At 38.2% G+C, this 23,627-nt stretch overlaps 1 pseudogene across 1 annotated transcript; it reads right to left on the minus strand.

Moving 5' to 3' along the window:
* Positions 1-2,196: 2,196 nt before the first annotated feature.
* LOC307064538 (jupiter microtubule associated homolog 2-like) lies at positions 2,197-14,811 on the minus strand (annotated as a pseudogene). Its single transcript has 3 exons — positions 14,798-14,811; positions 14,436-14,582; positions 2,197-2,777 (listed from the first exon to the last, which is right to left on the minus strand). The product of its transcript is annotated as a jupiter microtubule associated homolog 2-like (transcript).
* Positions 14,812-23,627: the final 8,816 nt, after the last annotated feature.

Below are 23,627 nucleotides of genomic sequence, written 5' to 3' on the forward strand. Positions count from 1 at the left end.
CAAAAACTTTTCTGCTGCTCCTCCCAGGGACCAGGCTGCCCGGGGCTCTCTAAAGCCATGCCCACGGCCCCAAGGAGGGAAAGGAAGACGGAAGATGGGGACAAAAGTAAGGCGATGTGGTCACTGCTGCCCAGAGGCTCTGCTCTGGTTTTTTTCCTCCTTCCCCCAGGCCTCTATCCCCAGCTCTGCCCCAGAAGTCCCTGTCAGGGGACAGATCTAGAAAGCTCTTCCCCTCATGTAACTGACCATGATACTGAGGCCCCGAGGGCCAGCAGCACGTCAGGGTCTTCTTGGCGATCCAATTTGGAATTCACAAATCATCTTCTTGTATATTAAAAAAAAAAAAGTTAGAAATAGCAGTTCATTTCTACTTTTGGAACATCTTACTATAAGTTAAACAAGTTAGTTTGTTTAACTAACTAAGTTAGTGTGTTTGAGCTTAAAAGCTAACCACCATGTATGATATTTTTTAATGTGGAAAAAAATGCTCTGAATTCCAGACAACTTTCCTATAAATGACCATTTGAAGGATGGAGGAGATAGGAAGCTCTTGATAGAGTCACATGGAATCAGTGTCTCTTGGCTCCAAAGTCAGCAGGGGGACAGAAAGGCAAAGTGTCTTTGCTTGGCAAAGCACCGTGCGAACCCCCCAGCACTGGTGGAGGATGCAGAACTTGGCAGGGAGCTCCTGCAGGCACGTGAGTGTCCCGGCCACTAGGAGTGCGACTGCACTTTAACAATGATGAAGACATTTTTAGCACCTGCATTAGCTTTGTAGGCACTCCAACCCAAACTGTTGATCCCACGTGACTGCAGTACAGGAACCGAGACCATAGCCCTTTAGAGGCTCGATGGGAGAAACTTTTGCCTGACAGATTACAGCAGCACGATCCTTGCCAGCCCATTATCTTTGCTGGCAAATACCATGGAATGGGCCGGTTGAGACTTTACTGCCAAACTATTTAATGTCTTAGCCTAAGGTATCTAAGCCTCATCTGGAAACTGTGAATATGGTCCAGAGGTTCTGCAAAGCTTTATAAAGGGTGGCCTAAGAAAACTTTCCTTCCTCTTTGGTGTACCTGAGCAACAGACTTTTTTCTAGAAATGTGTCAGAAACAGACCAGAGTCAACAGTTACTGATGTAAAGCTGGTACTTGAGAACAGCTCTTGAGCTAATATGACAGAATCCAAACCTAAGAACCCAAGGTTCTCAAGCATCTCTTCTTCCCACTGTCAGCAGGAATATAAAGGAAGACACATGAAGGAGTTAAACAATCCCATTGCCTGGATATATCTGGGTAGTTTTAAAGTCCTGTAGAAGTTAGTGCCCTTGCAGAAAGGAAGTGTCACTGGTGAAGGGAACTGTCCACATCTCTGGTGAGGAACAAAGGCCCGGACTTGAGGCTGATGAGGAAAAAAGGAACAATTCACAAGCAAAACTGCCTGTAAAGAGCCCCAAACCAGTCTCTCCTGGATGAAAGGGAGAGATTTCTACATAAGATCTGGCCAAGGATTGAGAGGGCAGAAGCGGGACACCTCGGGAGATCAGGGTGCAAAATCTTTCCATAAAGCGTAAGACTGAGAACAACATTTTGGTTTTTTGTTGACAGCTGATGAGGAAAAGCAATGAAGATGTTTCAAGAAAATCTGTGGAACTGAAGCGAAAAACACTGCGGCCGAAGTCGCAGGAACGGAGACCGTGTCCCTGAAGGGTAAACGGCGTCAGGACCTCAGGGCTCTATCCAGATACCCGCCTCCCCACCCCGCCAGGGTTTCAGTGTGTCTTGCTCTTCTATCCCACAGCAATGGACACGTGGTCTTTGGTTTTCTCTCAAAGGCTTTAAACTCTGCTACTATGTTAGTGATTCCTAGATACCCAGCTAGCCAACACGCCAAGGACGCGAAGAGCCCACTCCTCAGGTGCACCTGGCCTGGCACCGCCTCCCCGCCCACCCACCCGATAGCTCCTCCCACCCACCCGAGAGCTCCTCCCACACCAGGCATCCCGTTTCCTCCTTTGGTTTCCGGGAGGCGAGATCTCGGGCTTCTCGTGATGGCAGTGGAGCCGCAGCAGCAGCTTCAGGTGTCCACCCAACAGACCCTCTCCCCACCCCGCTTCTTCGGGCTAAAGAAACTACAACTTTGAAATCCTATCTCTCGAGTTTCCTGTCTGGCTCTGGGGGACGCAGCAGCGTCTCAGTAGAAGGAGACGCTGGACTTGCCTCCAGGCGGGTTCAGGACTTTGTTGTGGGAACGAGGCCTAGGGCTCAGCCTGGGCTCATGGCTGCCGATGGCGGGCGCCAGCTGCTGGTCGCGGGCTGCTCCTCCCGGGCCACCGGCAGGCCGGCTCTTGTCTGGGGGAGGCGCTGGCTGCGGCTCTAAGGTCCGGTGTGTCCTCTCCCTCACACAGGAACACGTGGTCCTTCGGTTTGTTGGGTGTGCCATGGGTGAAGCAGCAGCGACTGGGGAGCCAAAAATGTCACTGGGCTTCCCACCAGGGGGCTTCAGACGCTGTCGAGTCTGCACAGGCATGGATTCATCAAATATACCACTTCCTTCCCCCCCAGGGGGCTTGGTCCTTTTGGGTATGTTCTGAGGTTCTTCAGTGGGTCCAAAAATATTAGATGCCATCCTGTTAAGGCCTGCGTGGAGGTGCGGCTGCTTCTGGACGATCGCTCGGCTCTCCCCCCGGGGGCTTCATGGCCCTGCTGCCGGCCCGGCCTTCCTCGCTCTCCGGCGCCCGGAATGTGTCGCCCGCCAAGCGGAGCCTCCCGCCCCTGTGGTTTTCATTTTAATTTGTATGTCCCTGATCGAAAATGATTTTGAGTGCCTTTTCATGTGCTTATTGTTCACTTGAATATCTTTTTTTTGGAAATTGCCTGTTGTAATAATTTATCCATTAAAAAAATCAGACTATTCATAATTTTATTGTTTATTGTAGGAGTTGTTGTATAATCTGAATATGTGTTTTTGTCATATAAATGTCATGAATATTTCTCCTTGCATTTGGTTTATCTTCATTTTTAAGGGAGATCTTTTCATGAGCAGAAAATTTCCAATTAATCCATTTCACTTCTGCTAAAAGTTGTGTGGTTTTGTTTTTTGTTTTTGTCCTTACCAAGAAATCTTTGCTTACTCTAAGGTTATTAGGATTGGATCCTTTTAGAAGTTTTACGGTTCTGAATTTTCAATTTAGGCCTATGACTTATCTCAAATTAATCTTTGTGTATGGTTTGAAATTGGGGTCTACTTTCATATTTCATATAGATATTTAGTTGTTTAATCAACATTTGTCAAAAAAAAACTCTTCTTTCCCAATTTATCAAATGGCTAGATATGTGAGTCTGTTTCTGGACTCTGTTCTGTTCATGAATCTCTCTATCTTACACCAAAATCACAGTTATGTAAATTTTGAAATCAGTTCAAGTAATTTCTTCAACTCTATTTTTTTTTTCAAGATATTTTCTAGGTTCTTTGCATTTCCTTAAGAATTTTAGAATTTCTCACCAGTTTCTACTAGAAATCCTTTTAGGATTTTGTTAGGGATTGTGTTGAATCCATGGGGCAAATTAGAGAAAGAACATCTTAAAAATATTGAAACTTCCAATACATAAAATGATAAATCTATCCCTTTGGGTCTTCATTAATTCCTTTGGGCAATGTATCCTATTTTTCAATATACAGGTTGTGCATATATTTCATTGGATTTAATAAAGTACTTTGAAATGTTACTTTTAATGGTATTGTTTATTGCTAGTAGATAAAAATACAAATCATTTTTATATATTTATTTTGAATCCTGTGATCCTGATCAATTAACTTATTAATTTTAGCTATTGTTTTGTAGACTACATAGAGTTTTATACATAATCATGGCATTTTCACAGAAGGACAGTTTTACTTATTCCTAGATTTTAGGTTTTTTATTTATTTTTAAATATTTTTACTTTATTGCACTGGCTTGGACATTCAATACAGTGCTAAACAGAAGTGGTAAAAGTAAATATCTTGACCTTTTTTCCTATCTCAGGAGAAAAGGGCTCAATATTTTATTTAGTGCGATGTCAGCATTAGACCTTTCTTAAATTCCCCTTCTTGGATTAAGGGGAAGTTTCTTTCTATTCTTAGTTTGATGTGTTATTTTTTTTTAAATCATGAATGGGTGTTGAATTTTGCCTTTTTTTTTTTTTTTTTGTCCTCCTAAGAAAGTCATATGGCTTTCTCTTTTATTCTGTTAATGTATTGAGTTACATTGATTTTTGAATGAAAAACTAGGCTAAATTTCTGGGCTAAATTACCTTTGCCATAACATATTATCCTTTTTATACATGGATTGATTGAATTCATTAATATTTTGTTATGAATTTTTGCATCTGTGTTTGTGAGAGATATTGGTCTGATTTTTTTCTTGTAATATTTCACCACAAAGTTATTCTGGTTTTATAAAATGTATTGGGAAGTGTTCTCTCTTCCACAAATTTCTGAAAGTTTGTGTATAATAGGTATTATTTCTTCCTTAAATACTTGGTAGAATTCAACAGTGAAGCTATCTGAGTCCACAGTTCTTTGTGGGAAAAAAATGATATTAATTTCCTTTACAGTTATCGGTATTTTGTACTGTCTATTTTTTTGTGTGTATGTGTCTGATGAAATTGTCTATTTACCTAAGTTGTCAAATTTATTGGCATAAAGTTGTTCAAAATATTCACTTATAGTCATTTTAATGGTTACAATGTCTCTAATGATTTTTTCCTTTCTATTCCTGCTGTCATTGTGTCCTCCTTTCATGAAACCATGGCAGGCCAACATTTTAGCTTGCAAGGAGGGAAAGCTCTCACAGTCCTTGACAATAACCTGGATACATTTTTCAGCAGTCCAAGATTTGACTGATTTAAAGTTAATAATTATTCATTTGTTATTTTACCAGCTTTTTTTTTCCAGCTATCTCAATCCGTTAATACTTGTACAATATTTGTAAATTCCTTGATGCAAAGTAGTCCTCAGAGCTAGTATTTAAAGAAACAAATGTGTTCATTTCATTGATAACTAAAAATTAAATACACAATACACTGGGAGGTACTTCAGTATTTCCACGTTGACATTACCTACCCCATTACTTAAAAGTAGATTTTAATTTATTGAGCTATTCAAGAATTATTGAGAGCCCTATTAAGCCAACTCTTGTGGAAGGTGCTGGAAATATAGTGAGGAGTAAGACACAGTTCTTGCCCTGAAGGAGCTTACAATTGAGTATTGAGAAAGACGTGTTGCCATGACCTGATGGCTTAGTCTAACAAGTGATATGATAAAAGTGGGCACAAGAGACAAAGAGAGGTCTTAACTCAGCCTTATCTAGGACAGGATTCTAGGAGGAAGTGTCATATAAATTCAACTCTGAGGAATGAGTAAGAGCTAGCTAAGCCATTCTCAGATTCCTGTCCCTCAGAGACTGGAACAATATAATCTGTCTTCATTATTCACAGATACTCTATTTGCAAATTTGCCTACTTGCTAAAATATGTTCATAATCACAAAATCAACATCATGGAATTTTTACAGTCATTCCCTGCCATGTGCAGAGCAGTGAAAAATCTGAGTGGCCCAATGATTGTGCCTCTTCCCAGTTAAGATCAAACAAGGCAATCTCTGCCATCTTCTATAAGGTCTCCTACTGTAAACAAGTGTCCTTTTCATTGTCTATTTGGTGCTGTGTTTTTCGCATTTTGGTGTTTTTTGATGGTGATTTCGTTGTTTACAATGGCCCCAAGCAAAGTGCTGAAGTGCATCTAGTGTTCCTAAGTACAAGAAGGCTGTGATGTGCCTTTTGGAGAAAATATATGTGTTAGACAAACTTCTCTCAGGCATGAATTATAGAGCTGTTGACCACGAGTCCAATATTAATGAATCAACAATATATATTAAACAAGTTGTTTTTAACGAGTAATACACGTAAAACAAATTTATGTATTGGTTGGTTGATAAAAAGTTTGTGGCCAGAGGCTTGCAGGAGCCTAAGCCTGTGTTTTCCCCAGGAGCAATGGTTCAGTATTCACTACTTCTGTGTTTGCAGTGACTTTATAAAATATAACTACTGTAAATAGTGAGAATCAACTCTAACTGTTTTCTGTTTTAATCACTATGCAGCAATAGATAACTAAAAGAACATATAAAGTCCAATGATGTAGCCTTTTTATAAGGCCTATATGATCTGACAACTAATATACCCTTCAGGAGTGTGTCTAATGTCTAGCCAAAAATAGTACAGAATGAATGTGTACATTTGCAGGTGAATATTCATTCTTTTTTGTTGGAATTGGCATAGCTCTGTAGAGTATTTGGAGCTACTGTGTTTTGAGATATTCTGAATTGTTTTCTATTTGGAAGTAACTTAATGTATCAAGAGTTGGCCACATCCAGTGCCTTCCCACTTAACTTTGATTTCAGGGTCTCTGTTAGCAATGTATTGTGAACAACATACCAATATTAGAAAATACCAGTTTTGTGGCTTTTCCATTGTATAAATCAATTTTAAAAATCAACCAAACAAGGTTACACTGGCTATGTGTGAAAAGGAATGTCTTGACAGCCTAAGATCCCTGCTTGGTTTGCATTCTCCATGATTATACTTGTTTCATACTTGTTAAGACAATGATTATTACTTAAGCTACAGAAGAACTTTGCCTAGCTCTGATGAACACACACAGGTGTACAGTGAGCCATTAAAGAAAGATTAAATTGTTGTCTCCTTATTAGAAAGTTCCGTTTATTTTGTTAAAAGTTACCAGATTATGTATAAAAATAGAAAATAGCTGAATTGGGCACAGGCATTCTGCTGGGATTAGATGAATGGCAGCTGCAAAACCATTGTGAGATGCAAAAGCACATTTTAGCTTTTGGTAAAAAGACTGTGGCTCTCACTTTCCTTGCAGCTCTGGCCCATGTCTTGCTGCCAGCTCAGCTGTTAAATTACTGTGATATTGGAAAACAGGCTGGAGCTGGCTGTGTTGATGAGGAAAATAATTTAGGAAGTCCCTGTGCTCACTCCTAAGAATGTCGCCTTAAATGGATAAAGAATAATAATCATAATATTCAAGTATATGAGGTGCATAATCAATATCTTAAAAGATGTATGAAAAATAAAGTATCTTACCTGTGATATTAAATATTTACTGAAAATTTATAAAATTGTTCATTTAATAGACAACACTGGTTCTGATGCTGTTTTTCTGTGGGGACAGGGATAATAGGAATCAAGTTGTTATTTGATCCAGAAGAGATATGAATACACAACATATATTCTTTTCAATCTAAGAGATAACTCAAAAATCTATACATCAGATCTTCTGGGATTCTTTTTGTGGGGTTCACTAATATTCAAAGATTTTAGAACTTGAACACAGCACCAGGAATCTCCACACTGACTCACATCCTCTGTAGTCTCCAATATTGCTCTGAGAATCACAAGAGGTGTAACTTATTCGAAACTTAGTTCTGCTTAGACACAAAGTCACAATTCTTGCCTTCTTCTACTGTGGAAATGGGAAGAAGGGCCTGAGAAGAAATTAATCAAGTACTTTATTTCTATTCCCTTCCTGGCCACCAACTCCCCCCGCCCCCTTCCCCCAGGTTAATAATTCCCACTGGGGGTAAGGGGTTATGGGAAAGAGACATTCAGTTCATTAATTCAGAAAAATAAATGAACCAAAGTTTATGAAAATAGTCAATTTTGGAATTGGGGAGGGGCAACTCTTAGGTGTACCCATTTCAAATTTCTATGTTTTAAAAGTTTCAATAATGTTCATATTTCTTTTAAGCATTGTACTTTTGAGCACAAAATGGTTTAAATAAGATTTTAATTTCTCTAAATAATCCTCAAGGAGCCTAAAATAGAACTGTATTCTGTGCATTACAGTTTAATAGATGTGTTATTATTTAAACTGACTGCAGTTGTATTTGATTTTTTTTCATATAATTAGATTCAATCTAGCCTTTTGGTCTAGCCTACTGGTAATTTTCTTCATTGGAAAATCTTAAAAACTTTGATCTCTTTTTGAACCTCCCCATTAATCAGTTCAGTTCACTGATCTGATTCTAAAATATAAGCATACGAAACGACTGAAATAATTGGTTTGCTCTGAATTACACAAGTTCATCTGGATAGAATCTATGGAGACAATAGGAAAGCTGAAAACTGTGAAAGCATTTCCTTTACTAGTTTCTTTATGCTGGAAATAATGATACATTTGTATTTATCTCTGAAACAAAAAGTCACCAACACAAGAATAGGAATTAATTTTTCTTATGAGAAAGATGTATAATTTACATATAGGTTAGTTTACCTTAACAAAAATGAATTTTAACTTTCACTTTTTAAAAGATGAGAAATATTTGGTGAAATGCTTTAAACTCCATTTTAATTTACTGTTATGACCAGATATATACATAAATAGTTCCTTAAATACAGGGAAAAAAGAAAAAAAAAATAATGATGTTAACAATTAATTACTTGTGTTTTAAGGATAAAATCCATTGACAGATTTTTTTAAATTAATAAGCTTAATTTTTTTAGAGTAGTTTTAAGTTCACAGCAAAATTGTGTGGAAAGTACAGAGAATTCCATGTATTTCCTATTTCCACACACCCACAACCTTCCCTGCTATGGACATCCCACACCATAGTGGTACATTTGTCACAATCAATGAACCTATATTGACACATGATTATCAACCAAGGTTCACAGTTTATGTTACAGCAAGACAAACATTTTCCAACATATATAAATATATATATATATATATATATATAACACATACACCTTCATACATGCATTTCTTTATTCATGTGATATCCAAAATTTTAGAAGAATGTGCACAATTTATTATAAAATTGTAACAAAGACTGGAGAGTGTTTTGATCATTCTGGAAAGATGAAGCTCAGTATAAATACAACCTTGAAAATCGTCCAGAGATTGTGGCAATATCTTTCTTCTAAATAGTTAGATATCTTTTCATTAAAGATCCCAAGTACTCTTAAAGGGATCTCGTGACAAGTATAGTGCAAATGCTAGACAGGGACCAGAGGGGGTACGTTTTTCCATATTGAAGTGGTCCTCACCCACTTTGACCTTATCTCTTGAAGGAAGCATAGCCTGTGTGTTGGTAGTGGTGGGGGGGAGTGTCTGGAAACTGTGCTGTACATGTGGTGAGACAGCCTGAAGCAACTGCTATTTGGCTGTTTGTTGAGTCCCTGCTCACATTATTTAAAGTTATGTAAACTGGTGTTGGGGAATATTGTGTGGCAGAAGTCTTTTAGTTAATTCCTAACTTAGGACCAGTTGATAGCCTGTGGTTGTGAAGCAGTCAGATCCCTGAGTCTAATTAACTCTGGTGGACCTGACAAAATAGTTCCATGAACCTTCCAGTGAAGGGCCAGATCGTGGATCATTATGGGGTCTGACTCTGTTATGAACTGAATTTGTTTTTCCTAAATTCATGATGAAATCCTAATCCCCAGTGTGACAGTGTTAGGAGACCAGCATCTGGGAGATGATTAGGTCATGAGGGTGGAGACCTCATGAATGGGATGAGTGCCCTTATAGAAGAAACCCCAGAGGACTCTCTATCACCTTCTGCCATGTGAGGACACAGTGAGAAGGTAGCCATCTGCAAATCAGAAAACAGGTCCTCACCAGACACTGAATCTGCTGGTGCCTTGACCCAGGACTTCTCAGCCTCCAGAACTGTGAGAAATAAATGTTTATTGTTTACGTTGTCAGTCTATGGTATTTTTGTTATAGTACCCCAAAGGACTGAGACATTTCACCTACACAAACAACCAGTAATCCTAGATCAACTTCCTGTTTTTAAAATCTCAAGCTGCAACCTTAAACCAGGGCATATAACTCCTCCAGTGCTCAATGGATGTTTCATAAATGTAGTAACATAATGTACACAAGTGGTTAAGCAAACAGGTTTGGAGTCATATACATCTGGGCTTTAATCAGAGCCCTTCTTTTATTAACTGCGCAACCTGGGGAAAATTGCCTAAAATACTCTGGTTCTCAATTTATCTATAGGATAATTTCTACTTGATAGATTATAATGCAAATAAATTATTTGTATGTTAAATGAAAGAATGAATATTGCCCTTGATTAGTTAATATCAAAAATGGGCACTTTGTAAGAGTTATTTTCCTTTTAATCCATCTTTCAGGTTACTAGTTTATTTTTGAATAGTTATCTTTATGGCACAATAAAAGAGATCCCTGTGGACAGTGCATTTCTGAGCATTTCTACATCATACCTACAAAATATAAGGAATAATATAAAGTGGCTCAATATGACATCATGAGGAGGAGTCTTTTTATCTCAATATTACTACTGCAATTACTTCAGACATTTGAAAAATTAATTCCTAAATTCAACAAGGCCCCTACTTCATGACAGATTTCAAGACAGATTGCTCTTCAGGAGTGAATGGGGTGATTTTACTACCTTTCATGCTATTGCAACCATCGATATGAAGCACCATAATTTTTCAAACTTTATATATTTACTCTTGATGATACTTTCAAAAATTTCCAAGTTGCCTTTCTATGTATTCAGTTCACGGTGTGATTTTTAATATGGGACATAAATTCTTCCATTTTGTCCCCCAGGATACTGAATATTGACAGGGATGACAAGTTGTTTTGTCAGTGACTTGGTGAGTTCAAATAAAATAACAAAGTTATTTTTTGGCCAGTTGCCATTATACTCCACCATCACTATAACTGAAGTAATCCCCCTAAAGGATTATAGGTTTGATTTTGCATGGAAAATTTTTAAAAAGTCAATAACTTTGTGCATAGCACTTCTTTCCATTTCATCTGTTTTTTAAAATTTTATTATAGAAATTTTAAACATAAAAATGGGAGGGAATAGTATAAATGAATCCTTATGTTCCATCACCCAGCTTCAACAAATATTGACACTTTGCTAATCTCATTTTATCTCTCTTCTCTACTTTTTTTTCCTGGAATATTTTTTGAAATCCAAGATATTATATCTTATGTCATTTTCCAGTAAATACATTATCTCTAATAAGTAAGGACTTAAAAATATCATGATGCCATTATCATGAACCTAGCAAAATTAAAATCATTTATATCAGCTAGTATCCAGTCTGTGTTTACATTTTTTCTATTGTCTCCAGATTGTCTGTTTTATGGTTTTGTCCAAATCAACATCAAACAAGTTTGACACAACACATTTGTATCTATGTGTTAAGACTCATAAACTATAGCTCCCCCTTTTGTATTTTAATTTTTAATTTGTTTTTCTATCTTCAAATTGACTCTGTAGAAAGCAAGTGAAAAATCTTCAAAGGATTATATTTCTCATAAGACAGTGTAATTAGTTGGAGCACACAAATATTAGGATTTCTCTGTAAGATAAAGCTCTGAATACAGAAAACACTCATTTATTCAAAAAGTAGTTTTGGGTGTTTACTATGTGTCAGGTAGTATGCATAACTGGGATAGAATGTTGAGCAAAACTGATACAACTGGTGCTCTTCTGAACTTAAGTATCAAGCAGAAAGAGAGACATGGAATCAGACATGTAAGATGTGGAGTGTAATAGACTAGTGTGTACTGGTGTGTAGCAGGGCACTATGGGAGCATATAAGAGAGAACCTGACCCAGTCTAGAGCAGAGGAGTATTAGGACAGAATTGTGTTCCTCTAACTTGATATGTTGAAGCTCTAACCCCCCGTGTGACAATATTTGGATATAGAGCCCTTAAGGAAAGATAAAATGTGGTCATGTGGTTGGAGCCCTTATCGATAGGACTGGTGTCCTTACAATAAGAGGAAGAGACACAGAGCTCTCCTTCCGTGTAAGCCTGTGCAGAGAAAAGGTCACGTGAGGACACAGCAAGAAGATACTGTCTGCATACTGAGGGGAGATTCCTCACCAGAAGCCAACTCGGCTGGCACCTTGATCTTGGACTTCTACCCCCCAGAACTGTGAGAAAACGAATTCTAGTTGTTTAAGTCACCCAGGGTGTGGCATTCTTTCATGGCAGCCTGAGCAGAACAATGCAAGGAGTAACAGAAAGTAGCAGTGGGGCTCCTAGCTTACCTCTCAACCATAAAATGCAGAAGATCTGAGAGAATTCTTTAGTTCATTCACCAGTAAATCCTGATTACAAATCTACTATATCAGGGGCTATGCCGGGATGTGTGTTGGTGGAACAAACTGTACGTGGACTCTGCCCTCATGAGGTGCATCCTTTAGTAGCCATCTAAACATTAAACAAATGACGTCAGGTATAAATGCAACATTATGTTGAACCCGGTGAAGGGGAAGGGCAGAGTCCTAGAGGAAAAATTAATGGGTTGCTGTGTGGGTAGGAGGAGGTATGGAGGGGGGAGGGGAATATTCATAAGACTGGGGAAAGCCTCCAAGAGGACGGGGCGTTTTAAACAGAGCTTGAGAAATGAGCAGGAATTTAGGTAAGGTTCAGAAGAAGAGCATTCCAAGCAGAGGAAAGAGCCTGAAGACAGAATAAGCTTTGAGACATTCGAGAAACAGAAACAGGATCAGAATGCATGGAGTGTAATAACAAGAGAATAAAGAGCTGCGAGATGAGACAGAGGAGGGAGGATCTGGCTCCTGCAAGGCCTAGGGAGGCATGCTTGGAATATGGCACATAATGCAGTGGAGACCCTGAAGGGGAGAACGCAGGCAACTACTGGTCTGAGAGAGGAATTAAGAAAATCACGCAAGAGGGAAGAGATATGGGAACATATGTATATGTATAACTGATTCACTTTGCTATAAAGCAGAAACTAACACACCATTGTAAAGCAATTATACTCCAATAAAGATGTAAAAAAATAAAATAAAATAAAATAAAAATAAAAAAAAAAAGAAAAGAAAATCACTCAGGCTGCTGAACGGAGAAGGATGCCAAACCATACAAAAGAAAGCACAAGATGAAAGGAATGAAAAGAGAGGGGAGGTTAAGTGACTAGAGCAGCTCACATCTTGGCAGAAACTAAGGATAAAAGAGACATGTCTTTTTCAACATTTTCTTTAGCACGGGTACCTCTGCCCACAAGCACCTAGAACGTGATTAAAGAAAAACCGCTCCATCCTGGCTAGTCCCACTTTATATATACGATTATACCCTCAAAGCAGCCTTGAGAGCTTTCTAGAAACTCTTCTGCATTTCTCTTGTCCATTCATTTTTTTTCACTCTTCTAGATCAAAGGTCAGCAAGCAACCTTCTGTGAGCCAAATACATCTCTGCTTGCTTTTATAAATAAAATTTTATTGACATAGTCATGCTTGTTTGTTTATGTGTTGTCTGTGGCTGCTTTTACAATGTAATACAGAAGTTGTAGCTGTGAGAGAGACTTTATCGTTCATAAAGCCTAACGTATTTGATATTTGGCTCTTTGGGACAAATGTTTGCTGACCTCTGTCTGAGATGGCTATTACATATATTTCTGTGTCTGCAAAACTTCAACCCTCCTTTCCCTCCTTACTCTCAGCTGAAAACCTTGCTTTTTATTTAAAAAGAGAGTAGAAAAATGCAGAGGAAAAGTTTCACATTCTTTTAACACCAAGTATATATCTTCCTTTGGACACTACCCAATTTCCCCTTTTTCTGTTCCCTTTTGATCTTGTTGACCTTGATGAGAATCCCTTGAAAGAGTAATCTACATTTACTCTCTTTATTTCTACTTCTTCCATTCCATAATGAATTCTTGCCACACAATAGTTTTGTCAAGCCCCATAATGACTTCCTTGCAACCCGATTCATTGGTCAATTGTAACTTGCCTCCTAAGCAGCATTTGACAAAATTCATCATTCTCTCTCTTGAAGCAATTTTTTTATGTAGCTTCTCAAAATCTGTCGATTATTCTCTTACTCCACTGTCTTCTGGCTTTTGTCCTTTTCCAGGGTTTATTTTTCTTCCAACCTTTGCCTCAAAACATCATTGTCCCAAGACTTAGTTCTCTCACCTTCCCTTTTTGCACACAATGTTATCAGTTTTATCCAGTCTCTTACAGTAAATGCCATCTCTGTATTGATTTTTCCCATGTTTACTCCTTGAAACCCCAGATTTATATTTTCCTATTGGACTGTCTAGTTGATATTGAAAAATTAAAATTTTTCCAAATGCAAATTCATGATTTTTTTTCCTAAAATCTACTCGTCTTTATTTTGGTGAAGGCACTTCCATTCTTCGAGTTGCTCAGACCAAAAGCTCTGAAGTTTTGGGGGGGACTCTCTCTTTCTCTCATATCCTAAAATCAATCCGTCAGAAAATCCTATCAGATTTGTTAAAAAATATATCTATTATTCAACCACATCCCTACATCTACTTTGACCACTTCATGCAAGCTGCCATCATCTCTTATCTGGATTGTTATAATATCCACTTCGATGGTCTCTCTGCTACCAACTCTTTCTCTCTGTCATCTGTTCTCCATTCAGCTGCCAAAATGATATTAGTTAAAACTCGAACCTCTCTTAGAGGCTCCACGGGCATCCATATAAGAACCAAATTCTTACCTTGTAAAATACAACTACAACAAAAAACAAATAGCTTATTCAAATTAACAATTATTGGAAATAATCAAGGGTCTTTTACAAAGATATGGGCAAGGTAAAAGGGAACTTCAGGAGATAGTGGAAATAGTGCAGGATCATGGGATTATTGACAGCAGAGGTCATTACCATCCTTAAACCTGAAGGAATGAGGGAAGGAAATTATTATTGGTAGCTGGAGTCAAAGGATTACCTGTCAGGAGCCATGACCTGCAGTGTAGAGGCAGAGCCAGCTTGAGGTAACCAAGCACAGAGAGGTCTGGGAGATTAAATACCTCACCTTCACTCTTCTCCTTCCCTCTGATTTCCTCTCATGCCTCTTATTGGCCAAATCCAACCTAAAGCCAAAGGGTAAGGCAGCCCACTGATGTGATTCATAAAAGGGCATAGATAATGGAACAGAAGTGATATTTATGCTGAGATGAAATCGCTCTAAAAAATGTTAGTATACGAAAAAGTAAGGAATAGAACAATGTATATGAGTGAGTCATTTCATAAAATTTGCTAAAGAAGATAATTACATGGATATACATGGATATTCAGAGAGGTGTATGTGTGTATGTATATGAGTATCAATATTTAGGATTTACATTTTATTTTTTTTCTGGAGAGGCCTATAGTAACTATTTAACTGTGGTAAATAGAAAAGAATATTTGGAATTAGTATACGAGGTAAACAGTATTTTATTTTTTAATTTGACATCTCTAGGATTTTTAATTTACTAACCACATGCATACTTCTCTTTCTAAAAGCCATAAACTTTAATGATGTTCTCAAATATAATAAATGAAAAATGGATTCTATATTAACTTAATTTTTTAAGACTCTAGTTTTGTGAATGACAATGTGTGAATTTATATAGTTCTAGAGAGAGTTGTGGAATGACACATATAAATATTTTAAAATATATTTTTAAAAAACAAGCTTACAGTGACAGAACTTTCTAGAATAATTTATAGAATTATAAGCAGGTGAGGAAATCATTATTAATATGCTCTTTTGAGAAAACCAATGGAAATTCTAAATTGCTGATTGTGGCACTTCAGCAGAGAGATTGGTGGGAAAATATCTAATTTACATTTAATTTTTGAAGAAAACCTTAAGAAATATATGCAACACTTGTGGCTACAGCTGGCATTCACATTTGAAATACTGCAAAGTTCCATTATTTCAGCAGATTTCACCTCAGCCTATCACTGAAATCAAAAAGACCTCATGTGCTACCAGGAAATAGAAGATTTAGTAATTAGTTAATATTTATAAGTGGAATATTGTCATGAAAAAGACAATACTGTTGGAAAATGATAAAAAAAAATTGGAGGTTGCATAGTGGTGCAGAAAAATTGACACAATTTTTCTTGAGAACCCTAAGTAAGTATGCACCAAACTGCTGCAAATCTAGACCATTTTGGTCCTTATAAATGGGAAGGGAATTTGAAGTGGTCTTTAAGTTCAAACTGAGTAGTTTGTTTTTGAGCTTATTGAACAATTTCAGTTCATTTTAGAGTGATGATGTAAGAGAAGAAGGAGAAAAAACAATTCAAGTGAAGGAAAATATTAACTCCAAAGGTAATCTCTAAAGACCCAATCTTGGTTGGCGCTCCAACCTATTTCATGTGGAGGGCTTATGGGTGATAGAGAAATACTGAACCCTTAAACTCTGGACACTTTCCTTTAAAGGTTTATTGAAGGATCTATTCTTGTAGATATATATTTCTATAGAGGTATAAGTGCAGATAGAGATATGAAACATCCTTTACATAAAGCACTATTACTCTGTGATCCTCCAAATTACCCCAAGTCAAATAATGCTTTTATGATGAAAAAACTGAGGGGGCTATTTTCATATATTTCTCTGCAGTGCAGAATTTTGAGTGAAGACATATTTTAAGGCAAGATGGGAAACATCAGTATCAGCATGCAATAGTATATTTTTCTTTGTTGAATATGTATGTAGTATGAATCCTTGAAATGCAAAACCAGAAAACTATATTAATTATGTTAAACATCAAGTAGCAGTAAGCTATTTGCTTTTATATTCATTTGTCTTCTGCTTATGAAATGAGATGATTAAATAATCTGAGGTTATATGATTTTGGTACAATCAAACTGATCCTGTAATGAACTGCTGTGCATTCAAAATTATGCTCTATTGTTTCCCTGAGCACAAAGCAGAAGAAATTCCTCAAGCCCAAGGTTGGCTTGAGCTGAGAATTACCTGGCAAAAGTGTGAAATGGAATTTAGGCTACTGCATAAAAAAAAAATAAATAAATAACAAAAATAACAGTCTTAGTTACATTCTGTGTGAGTAAGCAAAACATATGATGAAACTTAATTATTTCTCCAAAGCTCAAAAAATTTGTACAGGAAGGTAATTTCAGTTTTCAAATTGAATATATTTTCTTACCCTAATAAGACTGGATTTTAGTTCTGTGCCAGTGATTTCTATTTTACTCTTTGTTTACAACCCATCTTTTCCAAGTACTGTTGTGGCAGTCCACTAGAAATATCTTTTCATACTGAGAACTAGAAACCCTCCCTTTCTGGAAGTTAAGTTCTGAAAAATAAAATACAGCTCTAGAATTACAAGCATGTTCAATTCTACTTAATGAAATACAAGGAATACATTTAAATAATGGATGTGCTTCTGTTTCCCTGAAGAACACATGCAAAGGTGAAAGCCATAGTTATACTAAAATGCCTACATACTTTATACTTTATATTGAATTATGAAAAACTATCATATATACTAATATCATAAGGTACAATAATTAATTGAGATAAAATAGTACTTACCCTAATACAATTTTTGGTTCTGTGAACACCCCCAAAAAGTAGAAAATATTGAAATTAAGTTAGATTAAAAATTGTCTTACTTTTAAAAATTACATGCTTTTAAAATATATAATATTGCCAATAGCCTAAGAAATCTGTTATTTCAATTCTGACACCAGTACACATTCTGCTCTTTTGTTTCATTTTAATGAAAGGAAAGTGAATTTCTAAACACAAATTCACCCTAAGAATTCTTATACCATTTATGTCCTATTTGTTTTTGTCAACTCAAGCGCCCATATTCTATCTGTCAAAGGATTGTCTCATGGGGCACTAAGTTTCCCACAATTGTGTGTTGCATGTATGTGGGAACCATGGATAGAAAGAAATGAGAAATGCATTTTTAGTTTAGATGCCCATATCTTTATACTTTTCAGTTTGTATTTCATAAACTACATTTAAAATAAATGAGGCAAAGTTTTTAATATACACGTTGCAGAGAAAATCAAAATAAGAGAAATGGCTCTTTCTCCAACCAGTGGTAACAATGGACCCACAAGATCTTCCCACACAAAATGTGACTATAAATGAGACAATGTGTTGTTTGCCAGGATGACGGCAGCATCCATAGCCTTCCTGATGGAGTGAAAATACTAACATTAAGTGCCAGTCATGCTGCTGAACATTAAACTTTATCAGAAGCCTATGTTAGAAGTATTGATACTATTTTAAGCTTCTTTTGTTAGTTTGTTTTTGTGTGGTACGCGGGCCTCTCACTGTTGTGGTCTCTCCCGTTGCGGAGCACAGGCTCCGGACGCGCTGGCTCAGCGGCCATGGCTCATGGGCCTAGCCACTCCGCGGCATGTGGGATCTTCCCGGACTGGGGCACGAACCCGCGTCCCCTGCATCGGCAGGTGGACTCTCAACCACTGTGCCACCAGGGAAGCCCTATTTTAAGCTTCTTTTACAGAAGATAATGAGTCCAGGGAAGTTCATTAACTTGCTCAAAGTCATACAGCTAGTTTGGAGCCAAGTATGGGAAATAATAGAAAAAACTTATAAGCAACACCTTATCTACAAGACTCAATTCTCAAAATAACTTGAGTGTAGATGTCCACAGGTAACCATATAAGTGAAGGCTGACTGATACTCTCTGAGCTTCAGCACCTGGTCCAGGCCAGTACATGGTAAATTCCCAATGATTTGTGTTGAAGAAATGAAAAAAAATAAATGTAATTGCATTTGACAGATCATGAGTGTTGTTTACTGATGATGTTCTGATTAAACCCTTATTTTCTATTTCTGTAAGCTTGAAACTCCTTTTTTCTACTAAAAATATTTGATGTATCCCATGGAGATACAGAGTTGGATTAAGCCAAGTAAACCTTGCTTTTGTCTCATGTCTTCTTGAGACCTGGTGAGAAAGAAAGTAGAGGAGCTTCAGCTAAAGAGGGGGGTTAAAAGCGTCCATTTCTCATCACTCCAGTCTGGGTTTGGAATGAGCTGATGCAGGAGAAGGGTGGGCAAGATCATTCTGGTGACTAGTGTCCTCAAGAAAACTGGATGCAACATTTTCTAGTCAGAGGAGGATCATACCCTTCATCAAATGATCTCATCAGACACAACCGCCATAGTATGGACACATGATGGACACATGACCTGTGCTTGCCTTTCTGTCTTCTGCAGCTCTGGAGATGGTCATTGGTTCTTTCGTTTTATAGGCCAGCTAGGGATACTTTGACTCTTAAGGCAGGTGGGCAGGTAATAGCAGTTGTGTGGCCTGATTCTTCAACAGTGACCAAGCAAAAAGTAAGCCACCAATTATTTTGTTTTGTTTTGGTTTGGTTTTTTTGCAGTACACGGGGCTCTCACTGTTGTAGCCTCTCCCGTTGCGGAGCACAGGGTCCGGACGCGCAGGCTCAGCGGCCATGGCTCACGGGCCTAACCGCTCCGCGGCATGTGAGATATTCCCGGACCGGGTCACGAACCCGTGTCCCCTGCATCGGCAGGCAGGCTCTCAACCACTGCGCCACCAGGGAAGCCCATTTTGTTTTTTTGTTTTGTTTTGTTTTGTTTTCACCAATTATTTTAAAACGTCTCACCTAATGGCCAATTGCTTTTTATTTTAAACATAGCATTTGCACCTATATTCAAACTCATGATATAGTCACATATCAGTCAGATTAGTACTTCAGAAGATCATTTTGTGACCAAAGAGATGAAACCTCATAATAAAGTGGTGATTCCATGGCACATTTTTATGTGCTACTTCAGCTCTTATTATACTCATCTGTAAATTGTTCTTCCAGCTACAACAGCAGCTGCAACTTGACAATGCCTCACCTCAGCCCCTGCTACATGCCTCTCACCTCCTGATCTATGGCTTTCCTGTTGACACTGAGATGTGGGATGTCACACGTCCTCAATGGGTTCTCACATATGAGCAACCCAGATGTATGGGAAACTTAATGTCCCATGGGACAATCCTTTGACAAATGAGAGATGGGAGCTGGTATATAAATATTTTTCCCCTTCTTCCATTCACACTCTACCCCCAAAAGGTTTCCTAAGATTGATGAATCTATCTATCATCTATCTATCTATCTATCTATCTATCTTGATAACACAGCTTTCTGTGCTGTGTTTCCCTCACCTCTCACTCCTTCTCCCTCAGCTTGTGTTACCTAATCAAACAGTAGCACCAAGCTCTTTGCCTCAAGTTTTGTTTTCTGATGGCCTGGGATAAAACAGTTGGTAACAGGATTGCAGTGTTAACATCTAGCATGTAGTGACATTATCACTACTGAGGCTTTTACCTACTGACTGATGAGAATGAGATATGGGAAGAAGGTGAAATGGTAGAATATATGGTGGCCATGGTTCTATTTAAGGATCATGTAGGGCTATGATACTTTTACAAATTGTAATATGGAAGGGGTTCGTTTCTGTTAACTTCATCAGAAGACTGGGGAAACAAGTGATAGGCTCAGGACAGCCAGCTGCCAATGAAAGGTATGCTGTGAAAACCAATTCTCATCTGTAACTGCAGGGCAAATTGTTCTAATTATCAGGCCCAGAATCTAATTGCAAGGGCGGCAGAGCACTGAATGCACAGCTTCAAAGGAATTTGTATGTCAAAATCAGGGAACTGATAGAATAGAATGAGACCCTAAGACAAGGATGGTGACATTTCCATAGGTGAACCTGAAAATCTTGAAGACTCAAATTTCCCTAATGACTCTAAGCTAGTAAAAGCAGCCCTCTCCCCTTTCCAGAGATGAGAAGCTTAGAGACCATGCCTCAGATCTAATCTGAAGCAAATGACTTGCAAAGTGACATCTATCCTCCTAAACATCTGCCCCTATCACTTCTCATTTCCACCAGGTTAATGATCACGATCAGGTCTCTGCAGAACCTGAGTGGGGAAGTTAGTGCCTGCCCCAGGAGAGAATGGTTTATAGGAAATAATTGTTGAACCTCACTAATATGTACCCGCAGGAAACAGGAGAGTGTGTTGAGGTGGATCTTAAGGATGTTAGATTGGGTGGGAAAGACTATAAAGCTGGACAGGGGAAGATTTATTTTCATGAGAGCACTTACTCATGAATCCGGTTTTAATATTTGGTAAGGACACCTGGAGATGGTCCTAACAGTCCTAAAAGTTAGTATGCCTTCTTGAAGCATGATGACAGCCTACAGTAAATTGGGAGAAGACATCAGGATTTCCTTGGCATATTATTGAGGAAGGGGTCTGCAAGTTCAAGGAGATGGAAATGTTAGAATAAATTTACCTAAAAATACCCCAAAACCACCATCTGACTGTTCATAAAGGCAATAAGGAATTCACTGGTGATATGGGTATGCAATATCCATAGAAAGCCTGATAATAGTTTGTTGGAACTGCTGCCATGGAACAGAACTTCCTAGTGTCAATGGGGATGATGATTCTGGAATGGTAAAGGCCAGATGGTGGCACTTAATCATCAGAATTAAGGTCTTTATAATCACCAAAATGGGCAGTAAGTCTATAATGTGAATCTGGGTCCCTTGACCACTGTGGTGGTGACTATTGTTTCAGTGTTTCTAGAAATAAGATAGAATACTAATAATTAGGGTATACTTAGGAACTGGCAGAACCCTCATATTAGTTCCCGATCTATGGAGTAAGAAACCATTACGAAAAAATAGTTTAGCCATTTCCCTTCCTCCCTTGCCTAACCACGATGATAAATGAGAAGAAATACCATATACTGTGAGGAATTTCAGAGATTACTGCTGTCCTCAAACACTAAAATGATGCAGGTGCATAGGTCCCCTTCCTATTCATTCCACCTGTGTGGTCACCGTAAAACCAAACTGATAATGGTAATGATAGTGGATTACTGTAAAATTAGCCATGCAATAACCTCAATTGTAGCTGCTATTTCAAGGTATATCCAACACCTTAACTGAAATATATTTACACACTTAGTATATAATTATTTATCTGATATATACTAACATATATTCTTCCTAATTACTAAGCAATTCACTTTTTTTTTTTTTTTTTGAGGTACGCAGGCCTCTCACTGTCGTGGCCTCTGCTGCTGCAGAGCACAGGCTCCGGATGCGCAGGCTCAGCGGCCACGGCTCACGGGCCCAGCCGCTCCATGGCATGTGGGATCCTCCCAGGTTGGGGCATGAACCCATGTCCCCTGCATCGGCAGGCGGACTCTCAACCACCGCGCCACCAGGGAAGCCCAGCAATTCACTTTTATATAGCAGAGCCAATGATATACACTTGCTGTCTTGCCTCTGGGATCATGTGAAAAATCTTACTCTCTAACACAGTATAGACTTCAGAGATTTCAATTGCCTTCATTCTTCTGGAAAAGTTCTCTGAATATTCTCGATTAATGACATCATGTTATATGCAACTGATAAGCAAGAAGTGAGGGTATCTCAAAAGTCCTACTATACAACAAAACACCAAAGAGCAGTTGTCCTACTAGAACAGGTGAATAACCTATTGGAACTGTAGCTAATGTTCCAACTTGGGATCAACATCATGTTAGGATAGGGTGCTGTCCTTTAAGATGTGGTACAAGTATGTAACAATGGCCTCGATATGGTACAGTGTTTCAATAGTTAAAATGCACAGGTCTGGAAATCAAGAACTAGAAGTATGATTGGCCACCCTCACCATCATTTCAAGTGTTCCACTTACAGAATTCTTGTTTACTCATCTGTCACATTAGGGATCCTGGTTTCCAAGGAGGAAATATTTCTTCCAGAGACACAAAAAAGGCCAGGTGTCCATAGAACAGGAAGTGGCAGCCTACCACTTTACTACTTTGAGTTCTTCATGTCAACAGTCCAAAGGGCAGAAAACAAATACTTGTGAAAGTAATCAACTCTGATCACCATGAAAATGTTGGGATGCTGCTACACAGTGGGAGGTAGGGTGAGTGTGTGTGGGTCCCACAACATTCTGGTGCTTTCATTCCCAATGATAGTGGCAAATGGGCAGTTATAGCAATGATAACACAACAAAGACAATATAACTAAAGGCCTTTTTGTTATCCCTCTGGGCTAAAGGTCTGTGTCATCCTACTAGGCAGGTATCCAAGACCAGCTTGGCTGAAAGAGCGGGAAGTGGAGGAGGGAGATGGTGACACAGTTAAGATCTCAAGGTCAGTGGTTACAGTGAGTCTTGCAGCATGTTTCACTTGGAAATTAAGATTTTTCAAAGAGTGTGGCTGGCTTCTACTTGGAAGGAAACTCTGACTTATTAAACTTGTATCACCTCTCTTTGGGAAAAATTAAGATCACCATATTCTCACAGAATTGGAGGCCCCATCGTGTTTTTTGGAGCCAGTTAAAATGGAGGTTACAAGTTTACCTGAGGGGCAAATATTCAGTCAATACTTGGTAAGAGCCAGCGAATTAATTCTTCTTTTCCTCTCAAAGATATTCTTACCTGAGATGAACTTTATATAGCTTCCAGGTGAATGCTCCCCAAAACTGATTGATTGCTGTTCTTAACAACCATCTCAATAATTACGGGATTTTGTAACGTGTCATCTTGATGCAGTTCAACACCATTTTCCAAAATTCCCCTCCCTTTCTGTTTCTGGTTCTAGCTAGCCAAAAGAGAAATTTGGTCAAGAATTGTTCAGATGTTCTATATGCTTATAATTTATATATATATATATATATATATATATATATATACTTTATGTATTCTATCCATTACTGAGGAGGCAG

The sequence above is a fragment of the Hyperoodon ampullatus genome (assembly GCF_949752795.1).
Source record: "Hyperoodon ampullatus genome assembly, chromosome: 2".
Lineage (NCBI taxonomy): Eukaryota > Metazoa > Chordata > Mammalia > Artiodactyla > Ziphiidae > Hyperoodon > Hyperoodon ampullatus.